At 39.3% G+C, this 13,850-nt stretch overlaps 1 non-coding gene across 1 annotated transcript; it reads left to right on the forward strand.

The window, feature by feature from the left end:
* Positions 1-9,959: 9,959 nt before the first annotated feature.
* LOC148570962 (small nucleolar RNA R71) lies at positions 9,960-10,067 on the forward strand. The gene has a single exon (XR_015908506.1). It is a non-coding gene; the product is annotated as a small nucleolar RNA R71 (small nucleolar RNA).
* Positions 10,068-13,850: the final 3,783 nt, after the last annotated feature.

Consider the following 13,850-nt stretch of genomic DNA (forward strand, 5'->3'; position numbering starts at 1 on the left):
ATGAAACTGACGAAAGAATCCTCCGAAGGCTAAGAAGAGAAGCAAGAGAAAAAAATGTTGCTGGAGAGGAAGAATCAGATGAAGAATATCATGAATTGGAGGAACACTCAACAAATCCAACAAATCCACCAGTGAGAATGGCCAACAACAATGGTCAACCCCAGAGGAGAGTCTTGGCTTCATATACATTTGCTAATCCAAGGCATTGTGGGAGTAGCATCCTTACCCCAAATGTCGATGCAAATAACTTTGAATTGAAGCCCCAACTCATTACCTTGGTGCAGAACAACTGTTCTTATGGAGGAGGCCCCTTGGAAGATCCAAACCAGCACCTATCCACCTTCCTGAGGATATGTAACACAGTGAAGACCAATGGTGTACATCCTGACAGTTACAAATTGTTGTTGTTTCCATTTTCCCTGAGGGACAAAGCTACTCAATGGTTGGAGTCATTTCCAAGAGAAAGCATCAACAATTGGGAGGATCTAGTGAGCAAGTTCTTAGCAAAGTTTTATCCTCCTCAAAGGATCATCAGGCTCAAAACAGAGGTTCAAACATTTACTCAGATGGATGGAGAGTCATTGTATGAAGCATGGGAGAGATACAAAGATTTACTCAGGAAGTGTCCACCAGAGATGTTTAATGAATGGGATAAACTCCAAAATTTCTATGAAGGACTGACAATGAAAGCTCAAGAGGCACTTGACTATTCAGCAGGAGGCTCAATGCAACTCATGAAGACAGCTGAAGAAGCTCAGAACCTCATTGACATGGTGGCTAACAACCAATATTTCTTTGGCCATCAGAGACAACGTCAACCATCACTAAGGAAAGGAGTGTTAGAAATGGAAGGGGTTGACACCCTCCTAGCTCAAAACAAGATAATGCAGGAGCAGATTCAACAACAATTTGAGCAGATGGCTAAAAAGATTGATAGCTTGCAAGTTGCAGCAGTGAATACAAGCCAACCATCAACCACATGGGGGCAAAATAAAGAAAACCAAGAAGATCAGCAGCAGGAACAACATCAATATGTGCACAACCAAGGTTCAGGCCAAAATGAGGTTTATGGTGACACCGACAATCCATCCTGGAAGAACCATCCAAATCTCAGATGGGGAGATAACCACACTCAAAACCAACAACCATGGCAAAGGAATTCAAACCAAAACAACTCAAGAAGCAACCAGAACAACAACTAGCAAAACATAACCCACAATCCATATAGAAAACCCCAAAATGACCACCCAAATTCCAGCTATTATCCACCTAATAATTCAGTCACTAACCAAAACAACCATCATCCACCTTCCACATCCACATTCCACCCATAAAACAACCCCACAAATAGTTCAAACAACTTCCAGCAACAACCATCTCACTTTACACAACCACAACTAAATCCAGACTCCCAAAGAATCTCTAGTCTAGAGAAAATGGTAGAGAAACTCATAAAAAATCAAGAGATGGCAAGACAAGATCAGGAAGCAGCACGAAAGGATCAAGCCATAACAAGTAAAAATCTTGAGAGGCATATGGAACAAATGGCTAAACGAATTACAGAGATGGATGAGAAGCAATCAAATATATCCCCTAGTGCCACTCAAGACCACTCAAGGGACAAAGGAAAAGCTACAAAGTGGGAGGAGTGCAACGCAATTATAGTGGAAAGTGAGAAGAAAGCCATCAATCAGGAAGAACACAACAGAGAAGTTCCACAAAAAGAGACAGAAGAGAGAAGTGAAGAAGATCAAGAAATCAAGAATGCAAAAAGCTCAAAGAGAGATAAGGACATCCTTGAAACACAACTACAAGAGAAGAAGGAAGGGGTGAAGCCACATATCCCCAAACTTCCATACCCTCAGAGGTTCAAAAAAGAGAATGAGGATAAGCAATACTCAAAGTTCCTGGACATATTCAAGACCCTCAGCATCAATATTCCTTTCTTAGAAGCACTTGAACAGATGCCAGTGTATGCCAAATTTATGAAGGAAGTGCTGACGAAGAAAAAGTCCCTAAAAGAAGGACAAATTGTTGAGATGACAATGGAATGTAGTGCTATTCTCCAAAGAGAGTTACCAGAGAAGAAAGATGATCCTGGGAGTTTTTATATACCTTGCACCATAGGAGACATAACAATTGAAAAGTCATTCTGTGACCTTGGTGCAAGCATAAACTTGATGCCTTTGTCTTTAATGAGGAAACCTCGAATTTGTGAGCTAAAATCCACACGAATACTCCTTCAAATGGCTGACAAATCCATCCAGCAAGCAGTTGGAGTTGTAGAGAATGTACTGGTAAAAGTGGGGAAATTCCTTCTCCCAGCTGATTTTGTCATTCTGGATATGGAGGAGGACCCTAACACCCCCATCATCCTAGGGAGGCCTTTTCTTGCTACGGGCAGAGCACTAATAGATATTGAAAAAGGGGAATTGTTGCTGAGAGTGCATGATGAGCACCTAGCATTCCATATTTTTAAAACCCCACATGAGCCCACTCAAGAAGAAGAGTGTACGGAGGATAAGGCCAGAGATCAAAGTTTGAAGGAGGTAGTCAATGAGTTAGCTCCAAGACTTCCAAATCCATGCTTGAAAGAAGTAGAGATGGTGCAACAGACCAAAGAAATCAAGGAGGAACTAGATCCAAAACCTCCAGATGAGAAATTCAACATCTCAGATAAGGAACCACCAAGGCAGGGAGTATCTTTTGAGAAAGAAAAATAGAAGAGGCCAAGAGGGTGGAGAAGCAAGAAGATCCCTACTGAAGGCTTTTCACCAGGGGATAAAGTAGTGTTAAACACCCAACTAATAAAGGTGTCCCCACAATCATCTGAATACTACACTGTGAACCGGGTCCTTTCACTTGAACACCTAGAGATCATCAAAAAGGAGACCGGAAGGAAGTTCACAGTAAGAGGAGAAAAGCTGAGGCACTATGCTTTTCAGCCTCCATAATCAAAGAACGAGATGTCAAGCTAGTGACAATAAAGAAGCGCTTGTTGGGAGGCAACCCAACCTGAGGTAGTTTTCTTTTCATAGCTGTTTCAATAAAAAGGTTGAGTAGTTTTGTCTGTATTGCAAGGATCTAAGTTTGGTGTTGCACACCAAAACAATTTAAGGGAGAATGAAGGATTCTAAGTTTGGTGTTCCACCAAAATCTCATTTAAAAGCATACTCTCACCTCTTGCATAATGATAGCTCCAAGCAATCAAACAAATTATTCAACCAGTTAATTGCTTCTTAGTTTGGTTCTATAACCTTTAGCAAGGCCAAAAGAATTTATAAATGTACAACCTGTTGCATTAGAGACAGTGGCAAGGAATTAAGTTTGGTGTTTCCACACCAAATTGAATCCAAAAAGCCACACTCAATTCATGCATACTAACCAGTCACCTAAGGGCTTGAGAAGCAAGCAACTTTTGAGAATTGTGCAGGGAACGAACCACCATTTGAAGACATTATACATCATTACTCAAAAGGGGCACAACAGAAGGAAGAACAAAAGAACTGCAAACCAATAGGTTGTATTTATACTTAACTTTTGCTGTTGAGAAATGCTTTGATTTATGTCTTGCTAAAGTGTTCATCTAGTTCAAGTAGATTCAATTTTCTTTGGCAATAAGTAAGCTAGTCCAAGTGTGTGCTTGTATGTTTACTTTCACTTAACTAACTGCATGCTTTGTCCCCTGCATCTTTAATTCAATAAAAAGAAATGTTTGAATGTGAAGTAAGATAGTTCTCTGTTAGATAGAAGTACAATAAAAGTAAGTGGTGGTATGTATGTGTGATTGTATGATAACTCACTTTTAGTGAATAAGAGAACTAGGATGTCTCCTTCTAAGTATAAAGTGGCCAACTGTCTATGAATCTCAATCACACAAAAGTCCTTGGTTAAAAAGAAAAACAAAAAGAGAAAAGAAATAACCAAAGAGTGGCAACAGAACAAAAGAAAATAAAAAGAAACAAAGCTAGACACCAAAAGCTTGAACCTTAGAATATATGCCTGTGGTGTCTTTGTACTAGGATCTGCTTGGATTATTAAGTTCTTTGGAGTGCATCAACACTTGACTACAAGAGCAACCTGACTACAAGGCATTTAGTAACCCAAAGAGGTGTTGGGCATCAATGTTTTAAGAAGGGATGTGAGCCAAGTGTCTATAGTGAATAATGTGTCAAGTATAAAGAAAGAAAAGAACTTGTTACACATGACACTGAACTAAAGCTTATAGAGAAAAACAATAGTCAAGGACAAAGGAATAATGAGAAGTCATAGCAGTGTGTTGCTTGATACTTGAAGCAGACTTTCTAGGCCTAAAAGTCAATAAGAAGTGAGTGTTTACTTATCCACATAAAACCCCATGAACTACCAATAATACTCTGCTAGCATGAACATCATCTTCCATTTCATTCTTTCTTCTCAATAATTTATTTCTTGCTTGGGGACAAGCAAGCTTTAAGTTTGGTGTTGTGATGACAAGTCATCTTAGCCTAGTTTCACTAGCCTTTTTCTTTTATTTTCAATTGAATTATGCACTTTCTTGAGCCACAAGCAAGCCAATTGGGTAGATTTTCATGTTTCCTTTGATTTAATCAACCATAGATGAATTAATGCAATTTCATGAGGATTTATGCTTTGATTGCCACATATTATGAAAGAATGACAATCTCATGATTTTGAGCATAGCTTTGATGTGTTTGGTTGATTGATGATAGGTGAGGAAAGCTTGGAGAAAGGATGAAGCAAGAAGGAATGGCTAGGAGCAAGAGAGAACAAAAAGTTTGAGCAAAAGTTTGCCTCAAACTTTAGCTCAAACTTTCGGATAAGTAAAAACACACCAGGGAACAAAAAGCTTGAGCAAAAGTTTGCCTCAAACTTTAGCTCAAACTTTTGGGAGAAAAGCTTGAGCCAACGTTTGCCTCAAACTTTTTGGCAAACGTTGGCATCACAAATCAATACCCTGGAGGATAAAAGTTTGCGCCAACGTTTGCCTCAAACTTTTTGGCAAACATTGGCGCCATCAACAACACACCCTGGAGACAAAAAGTTTGCGCCAACGTTTGCCTCAAACTTTTTTGCAAACGTTGGCGCCATGAGTGTGCACAATGGGGCCAACGTTTGAGCAAAAGTTTGACCCCAAACTTTAGCTCAAACGTTGGTAGCAGCAAGAATGGGGCAGCTGGTGTAAAAAGTTTGAGTAAAAGTTTGCCTCAAACTTTTACTCAAACTTTTACTCAAGCTTTTATAATTCCCAACCCGGTTCACTTCGGTTCTCTCTCCAACTCCAAGAGCAATCAACCAAGGCCTCTATCAACCCAATTCCATCAAGAGCAAAAGCCCAATTCAAAGCATGAAGACCATTTGAAGAAAGTGTATAAATAGCTTAGGATTTAAGTTTTAACGGAGCTTTTTCTTTTAGTTTTCATAGAGAGTTTTCGGAGAGCTTTTGGTGTTGAGTGATTTTGAGTTTCTAAGTCTCGGGGAAGGAGAATTGAATTCCCTTCCTCTTAGTTTTCTTGCTTTCAATTCCAATTACATTTGCTTGGATCTTGGGTTGGAGAATTGAAAGAATTCTGTTTCAATCTCATCCTGAGATCTCTCTGTTTACTTACTGCACAATTGAATTTCAGTTTCTGTTAATTGCTTCTTCTTCTACTTTCTCTGCAATTTACATTTCCTTTGCAATTGCTCTTGTTGGATCTAGGAAGGCATTGAGATCTAGACTTGGTTATCTAGTCTCTTGAGTCCTGAGATCTGGATTTCCATTTTTAATTTCTCTGTTTACTGCTTTTCGAGCTCTTTTATATTTCTGTTTTAGATCCGATTCAACCCAAGGCATCTTCTACTCTTCTGTGTGTTGAATTTTACTTTTCCTTATTTAATTTCTGCAAATCCAATTCCCAATTCCCTTTACAATTCAAGCCATTTACATTTCTTGCACTTTAAGATTCTGCAATTTACATTTTTTGCGTTCTAAGTTTCTGCCATTTAATTTCTTGCTCTTTAAGATTTAACATTTTACATTTCAGTTCTCTTTAATTTCATGCAAATTACCCATCCCCTTTATTTTCCATGCAATTTAAATTTTGCAAATCACAAATCTCTCAACCAAATCTTGATTCGCTTGACTAAATCAACCACTAAACTAAAATTGCTCAATCCTTCAATCCCTGTGGGATCGACCTCACTCCCGTGAGTTATTATTACTTGATGCGACCCGGTGCACTTGCCAGTGAGTTTTGTGTTGGATCGTTTTCCGCACATCAGTCCACCTTAGTGATGGAGGCTTGTTCTTCCTCTTGAAGATCTAATGGAGTGCTTAAGCTCCTCAATGTCTCTTCCTTGCCTTTGTTGCTCCTCTCTCATGACTCTTTGGTCTTCTCTAATTTTATGAAGGAGGATAGAATATTCTTGGTGCTCCACCCTTAGTTATCCCATGTTGGAACTTAATTCTCCTAGGGAGGTGTTGATTTGCTCCCAATAGTTTGGTGGAGGAAATTGCATCCCTTGAGGCATCTCAGGGATTTCATGATGAGGAAATTCCTCATGCTCTTGGTGAGGTTCTCTTATTTGCTCTATCCTTTTCATAGTGATGGGCTTGTCCTCATTAATAAGAATGTCTCCCTCTATGTCAATTCCAATCGAATTGCAAAGGTGACAAATGTGATGAGTGAAGGCTAACCTTGCCAAAGTAGAGGACTTGTCCGCCACCTTGTAGAGTTCTTGGGATATAACCTCATGAACTTCTACTTCCTCTCTAATCATGATGCTATGAATCATGATATCCCGGTCTATAGTAACTTCAGACCGGATGCTAGTGGGAATGACTGAGCATTGGATGAACTCCAACCATCCCCTAGCCACAGGCTTGAGGTCATGCCTTCTTAGCTGAACCGGATTTCCTCTTGAATCTCTCTTCCATTGGGCGCCCTCTTCACAGATGTCCATGAGGACTTGGTTCAACCTTTAATCAAAGTTGACCCTTCTAGTGTATGGCTGTGCATCTCCTTGCATCATGGGCAAGTTGAATGCCAACCATACATTTTCCGGACTGAAATCTAAGTATTTCCCCCGAAACATTGTAAGCCAATTCTTAGGGTCCGAGTTCACACTTTGATCATGGTTCTTGGTGATCCATGCATTGAGATAGAACTCTTGAACCATTAAGATCCCGACTTTGTTGAATGGGGTTGGTGAGAACTTCCCAACCTCTTCTTCGGATCTCATGTCGGATCTCCGGATATTCGCCCTTTTGAGCTTAAAAGGGACCTCGGGAATCACCTTCTTCTTGGCCACAACTTCATAGAAGTGGTCTTGATGCACCCTTGAGAGGAATCTCTCCATCTCCCATGACTCGGAGGTGGAAGCTTTTGCCTTCCCTTTCCTCTTTCTAGAGGTTTCTCCGGCCTTTGGTGCCATAAATGGTTATGGAAAAACAAATAGCTTTAGCTTTTACCACACCAAACTTAGAAGGTTTGCTCGTCCTCGAGCAAAAGAAGAAAGAAGAGAGTAGAAGAAGAAGAAATAGAGGATATGGAGGGGACTTTGTGTTTCCGCCAAAGGGGAGAAGTAGTGTTTAGGTTGTGTGAAAATGAAGGAGTGAAGATGGATTTATATAAGAGTGGAGAGGGGGAGGGTATAGTTCGGCCATCATGGGTGGGGTTTTATGAAGGATGGATGTGAGTGGTGAAGAGAATGGTGGGATTTGATAGGTGAGGAGTTTTGGGGAAGAGGTATTGAGGTGATTGGTGAATGGGTGAAGAAGAGAGAGAGAGGTGGGGTAAGTGGGGATCTTGTGGGGTCTACAGATCCTGAGGTGTGAATGATATCTCATCCCTGCACCAAGTGGCGTGCAAAAACGCCCCTTTCTGCCAATCCTGCGTTAAACGCCAGGCTGCTGCCCATTTCTGGTGTTTAACGCCAGCTTTTTGCCCATTCCTGGCATTAAACGCCAGTCTAGTGGCCATTTCTGGCGTTAAACGCCCAGAATGGTGCCAGACTGAGCGTTTAATGCCCATTCTACTACCCTTACTGGCGTTTAAACGCTAGTAAGTTTCTCCTCCAGGGTGTTCTGTTTTTAATACTGTTTTTTCTTCTGTTTTTGCTTTTTCAATTATTTTTGTGACTTCACATGATCATCAACCTACAGAAAACATAAAATAACAAAGGAAAATAAAAATTTAACATAGATAATTAAAGATTGGATTGCCTCCCAACAAGCGCTTCTTTAATGTCAATAGCTTGACAATGGGCTCTCATGGAGCCTTACAGATGTTCAGAGCAATGTTGGAACCTCCCAACACCAAACTTAGAGTTTGAATGTGGGGTTCAACACCAAACTTAAAGTTTGGTTGTGGCCTCCCAACACCAACCTTAGAGTTTGACTATGGGGGCTCTGTTTGACTCTGTATTGAGAGAAGCTCTTCATGCTTCCTTTCCATAGTTACAGAGGGATATCCTTGAGCTTTAAACACAAGGGAGTCTTTATTCACTTGAATGATCAATTCTCCTCTGTCAACATCAATCAAAGCTTTTGCTGTGGCTAGGAAAGGTCTGCCAAGGATGATGGATTCATCCATACACTTTCCAGTCTCTAGGATTATGAAGTCAGCAGGGATGTAGTGGCCTTCCACCTTTACCAAGACATCCTCTACAAGTCCATAAGCCTGTTTCTTTGAATTATCTGCCATCTCTAGTGAGATTCTAGCAGCTTGTACCTCAATGATCCCTAGCTTCTCCATTACAGAGAGAGGCATAAAGTTTATACTTGACCCCAGGTCACACAGAGCCTTCTCAAAGGTCATGGTGCCTATGGTACAAGGGATTGAGAATTTTCCAGGGTCTTGTCTCTTCAGAGGTAATTTCTGCCTAGTCAAGTCATCCAGTTCTTTGATGAGCAATGGAGGTTCATCCTCCCAAGTCTCATTACCAAACAACCTGGCATTTAGCTTCATGATTGCTCCAAGGTACTTAGTAACTTGCTTTTCAGTAACATCTTCATCCTCTTCAGAGGAAGAATACTCATCAGAGCTCATGAATGGCAGAAGTAAATTCAATGGAATCTCTATGGTCTCTGTGTGAGCCTCAGATTCCCATGGTTCCTCATCAGGGAACTCCATGGAGGCCAGTAGACGTCCATTGAGGTCTTCCTCAGTGGAGATCACTGCCTCTTCCTCCTCTCCAGGTTCGGCCGTGTGGGTTGTGGTTATGGCCTTGCACTCTCTTTTTGGATTCTCTTCTGTATTGCTTGGGAGAGTACTAGGAGGGAGTTTAGTAATTTTCTTACTCAGCTGACCTACTTGTGCCTCCAAATTTCTAATGGAGGACCTTGTTTTAGTCATGAAACTTTGAGTGGTTTTGATTAGATCAGAGACAATGGTTGCTAAGTCAGAGTGGCTCTGCTCAGAATTCTCTGTCTGTTACTGAGAAGGTGATGGAAAAGACTTGCTATTGCTAAACCTGTTTCTTCCACCATTATTGTTGTTGAAACCTTGTTGAGGTCTCTGTTGATCCTTCCATGAGAGATTTGGATGATTTCTCCATGAAGGATTATAGGTGTTTCCATAGGGTTCTCCCATGTAATTCACCTCTTCCATTGCTGGGTTCTCAGGATCATAAGCTTCTTCTTCAGAGGAAGCTTCCTTAGTATTGCCTGTTGCTGCTTGTATTCCAGACAGACTCCAAGAAATCATATTGACTTGTTGAGTCAATATCTTATTCTGAGCCAGTATAGCATTCAGAGTATCAATCTCAAGAACTCCTTTCTTCTGATTTGTCCCATTATTCACAAGGTTCCTTTCAGAAGTGTACATGAATTGGTTATTTGCAACCATCTCAATGAGTTCCTGAGCTTCTACAGGCGTCTTCTTCAGATGAAGAGATCCTCCAGCAGAGCTATCCAATGACATCTTGGATAGTTCAGACAGACCATCATAGAATATACCTATGATACTCCTTTTTGAAAGCATGTCAGAAGGACACCTTCTGATCAATTGCTTGTATCTTTCCCAAGCTTCATAGAGGGATTCACCTTCCTTTTGTTTGAAGGTTTGGACTTCCACTCTAAGCTTACTCAATTTTTGAGGTGGAAAGCACTTTGCCAAGAAGGCATTGACTAGTTTTTCCCAAGAGTTCAAGCTTTCTTTAGGTTGTGAGTCCAACCATGTCCGAGCTCTGTCTCTTACAGCAAAAGGGAAGAGCATAAGTCTGTAGACTTCAGGGTCATCCCCATTAGTCTTGACAGTGTCACAGATTTGCAAGAATTCAGATAAGAACTGATGAGGATCTTCCAATGGAAGTCCATGAAACTTGCAATTCTGTTACATTAGATAAACTAATTGAGGCTTAAGCTCAAAGTTGTTTGCTCCAATGGCAGGGATTGAGATGCTTCTCCCATAGAAGTCGGGAGTAGGTGCAGTAAAGTCACCAAGCACTTTCCTTGCATTGTTGGCATTGTTGTTTTCAGCTGCCATTGTTTATTCTTCTTTGAAAAGCTCTGTTAGGCCCTCTAGAGAGAATTGTGCTTTAGCTTCTCTTAGCTTTCTCTTCAAGGTCCTTTCAGGTTCAGGATCAGCTTGAACAAGTATGCCTTTATCTTTGCTCCTGCTCATATGAAAGAGAAGAGAACAAGAAAGTAGGGAATCCTCTATGTCACAGTATAGAGATTCCTTGAGGTGTCAGAGGAAAAGAAGAATAAAAGAAGGAGGTAGATAGAAGAGAATTCGAACTTATCAAGAGGGAAGAGTTCGAATCACACCTTGAGGAGGAGTGTTAGTCCCTTAAATAGAAGGATGTGAGAAGAGGGGAAGAATTTTCGAAAATAAATTAAAAAGATTTTGAAATAATAAAAAGAAATTTGAAAATTTGATTGAGATTTTCGAAAATTAAGATTGGGAAAGAAATTAAGTGATTTTTGAAAAAGATTTTGAAATTAGAAATCAAAAAGATATGATTGAGAGTTAATTTTGAAAAAGATGTGATTGAAAAGATATGATTGAGAAGATATGGTTGAAAATCAATTTTAAAAAAAGAGAAAGTTTTAAAATTAAAGTTGATTACTTGACTAACAAGAAATTAAAAGATATGATTCTTAAAATTTAAAATTTGATTTTTTCTTAATAGGCAAGTAACAACTTGAAAATTTTGAAGTAAATCATTAATAGTGGCAAGGATTTTCGAAATAAATAAAAAATGGAAAGAAATTGATTTTGAAGAGATATGATTGAAAAGATATGATTTGAAAAATATTTAATTTTGAAAAATTATGAAAATTTGAAAAAGATTTGAATTAAAAACAAAATCTTCCCTCTAGTGTCCTTCTGGCATTTAACGCCCAGAATGGCATCCATTCTGGCGTTTAACACCCAAAATCCTACCTTTTTGGGCATTAAACGCCCAGCCAGGTACCCTGGCTGGCGTTTAAACGCCAGTTTTCCTTCTTCACTGGGCGTTTTGAACGCCCAGCTTTTTCTGTGTAATTCCTCTACTGAATGTTCTGAATCTTCAATTCTCTGTGTTATTGACTTGAAAAGACATAGTTTTGAAAAAATTTTTTTTTTAATTTTTCAATGATGAGAAACAATCAAAATACAACTAATCTTAGGAAACTCAAATCAAACAAACAATGCATGCATGACACCAAACTTAAAAATTTTCATATAAGAGACACTAACAAATTGAGAATGCATATGAGAAATAACAAAACACACAAAACAAGAGAAATTAAAGATCAGAGCACTGAAATCATCAAGAACAACTTGAAGATCAATGAAAAACATAATGCATATATTCGAAAAATGCAAGAAGAATAAAGACATGCAATTGACACCAAACTTAAAAATTGATACTAGACTCAAACAAGAAACATAAAATATTTTTTTATTTTTATGGTTTTATAAAATTTTTTTGTGATTTTTCAAAAATTGAGTGGAAAAGAAAATAAAGGGATTCAAAATTTTTAATAAGAATTCCAGGAATCATGCAATGTTAGTCTAAAGCTTCAGTCTAAAAAGATTAGACATGGTTAGCCAAGCTTCAGCAGGACATTACATTCACCAGCTAAATTGATGAGAATCAATCAGCTTTTGTGATGATAAGAACATCACCTTGAAACTCTAGAATTCATTCTTAAAAATTCTGAAAAATAAAAAGAAAAGTACCTAATCTAAGCAACAAGATGAACCGTCAATTGTCCAAACTCGAACAATCCCCGGCAACGGCGCCAAAAACTTGGTTCACAAAATTGTGATAATCAATAATGGCACCAAAGGACTTGGAGCTCTCAAATGTGAATCACACTTTGTCACAATTTTGCACAACTAACCAGCAAGTGCACTGGGTCGTCCAAGTAATACCTTACGTGAGTAAGGGTCGATCCCACGGAGACTGTCGGCTTGAAGCAAGCTATGGTCATCTTGTAAATCTCAGTCAGGCAGATTCAAATGGTTATGGAGGATTGATAATTAAAAGATAAATAAAACATAAAGTAAAGATAGAGATACATATGTAATTCATTGGTAGGAATTTCAGATAAGCGTATGAAGATGCTTTGTTCCTCTTGAACCTCTTCTTTCCTATTGCCTTCTTCCAATCATTCATACTCCTTTCCATGGCAAGCTTTATGTTGGGCATCACCGTTGTCAATGGTTACTTCCCGTCCTCTCAGTGAAAATGTTCTACGCACGCTGTCACCGCACGGCTAATCATCTGTCGGTTCTCGATCATGTTGGAATAGGATTCATTGATCCTTTTGCATCTGTCACATGCCCAACAATCGCGAGTTTGAAGCTCGTCATAGTCATCCCTTCCCAGATCCTAATCAGAATACCACAGACAAGGTTTAGACGTTCCGGATCTCAGGAATGGTCGCCAATAATTCTAGCCTATACCGAGAAGGTTCCAATCTTAGATTAGAAACCCAAGAGATATACATTCAAGCTTGTTTGCATGTAGAACGGAAGTGGTTGTCAGTCACACGTTCATAGGTGAGAATGGTAATGAGTGTCACATAATCATCACATTCATCATGTTCTTGGGTACGAATGAATATCTTGGAGAAGAAATAGACTTGAGTTGAATAGAAAAACAATAGTAATTGTATTAATTCATGAAGAACAGCAGAGCTCCACACCTTAATCTATGGTGTGTAGAAACTCCACTGTTGAAAATACAAAAGTGATAATGGTGTAAGCATGGCCGAATGGCCAGCCTCCAAGGTCTAGGGACTAAACGTCCAAAGATGAAAATACAATAGCAAAAGGTCCTATTTATAGAAAACTAGTGGCCTAGGGTTACAGAAATGAGTAATTAATGCATAAATCTTCTTCCGGGCCCACATGGTGTGTGCTTGGGCTGAGCATTGAAGCTTTCATGTGTAGAGACTTTTCTGGGAGTTAAACGCCAGCTTTTGTGCCAGTTTGGGCATTTAACTCCAGCTTTTGTGCCAGTTCTAGCGTTTTGACGCCAGAATTCTTAAGCTGACTTGGAACGCCGGTTTGGGCCATCAAATCTTGGGCAAAGTATGAACTATTATATATTTCTGGAAAGCCCAGGATGTATACTTTCCAACGCAATTAAGAGCGCACCAAATGGGTTTCTGTAGCTCCAGAAAATCCACTTCGAGTGCAGGGAGGTCAGAATCCAACAGCATCTGCAGTACTTTTTCAGCCTCTGAATCAGATTTTTGCTCAGGTCCCTCAATTCCAGCCAGAAAATACCTGAAATCACAAAAAAACACACAAACTCATAGAAAGTCCAGAAGAGTGATTTTTATTTAAAAACTAATAAAAACATAATAAAAACTAACTAAAATATACTAAAAACATACTAAAAACAATGCTAAAAAGCGTATAAAT

This window comes from Arachis ipaensis, chromosome B3, assembly GCF_059453495.1.
Source record: "Arachis ipaensis isolate K30076 ecotype BB chromosome B3, ASM5945349v1, whole genome shotgun sequence".
NCBI classification, from domain to species: Eukaryota; Viridiplantae; Streptophyta; class Magnoliopsida; order Fabales; family Fabaceae; genus Arachis; species Arachis ipaensis.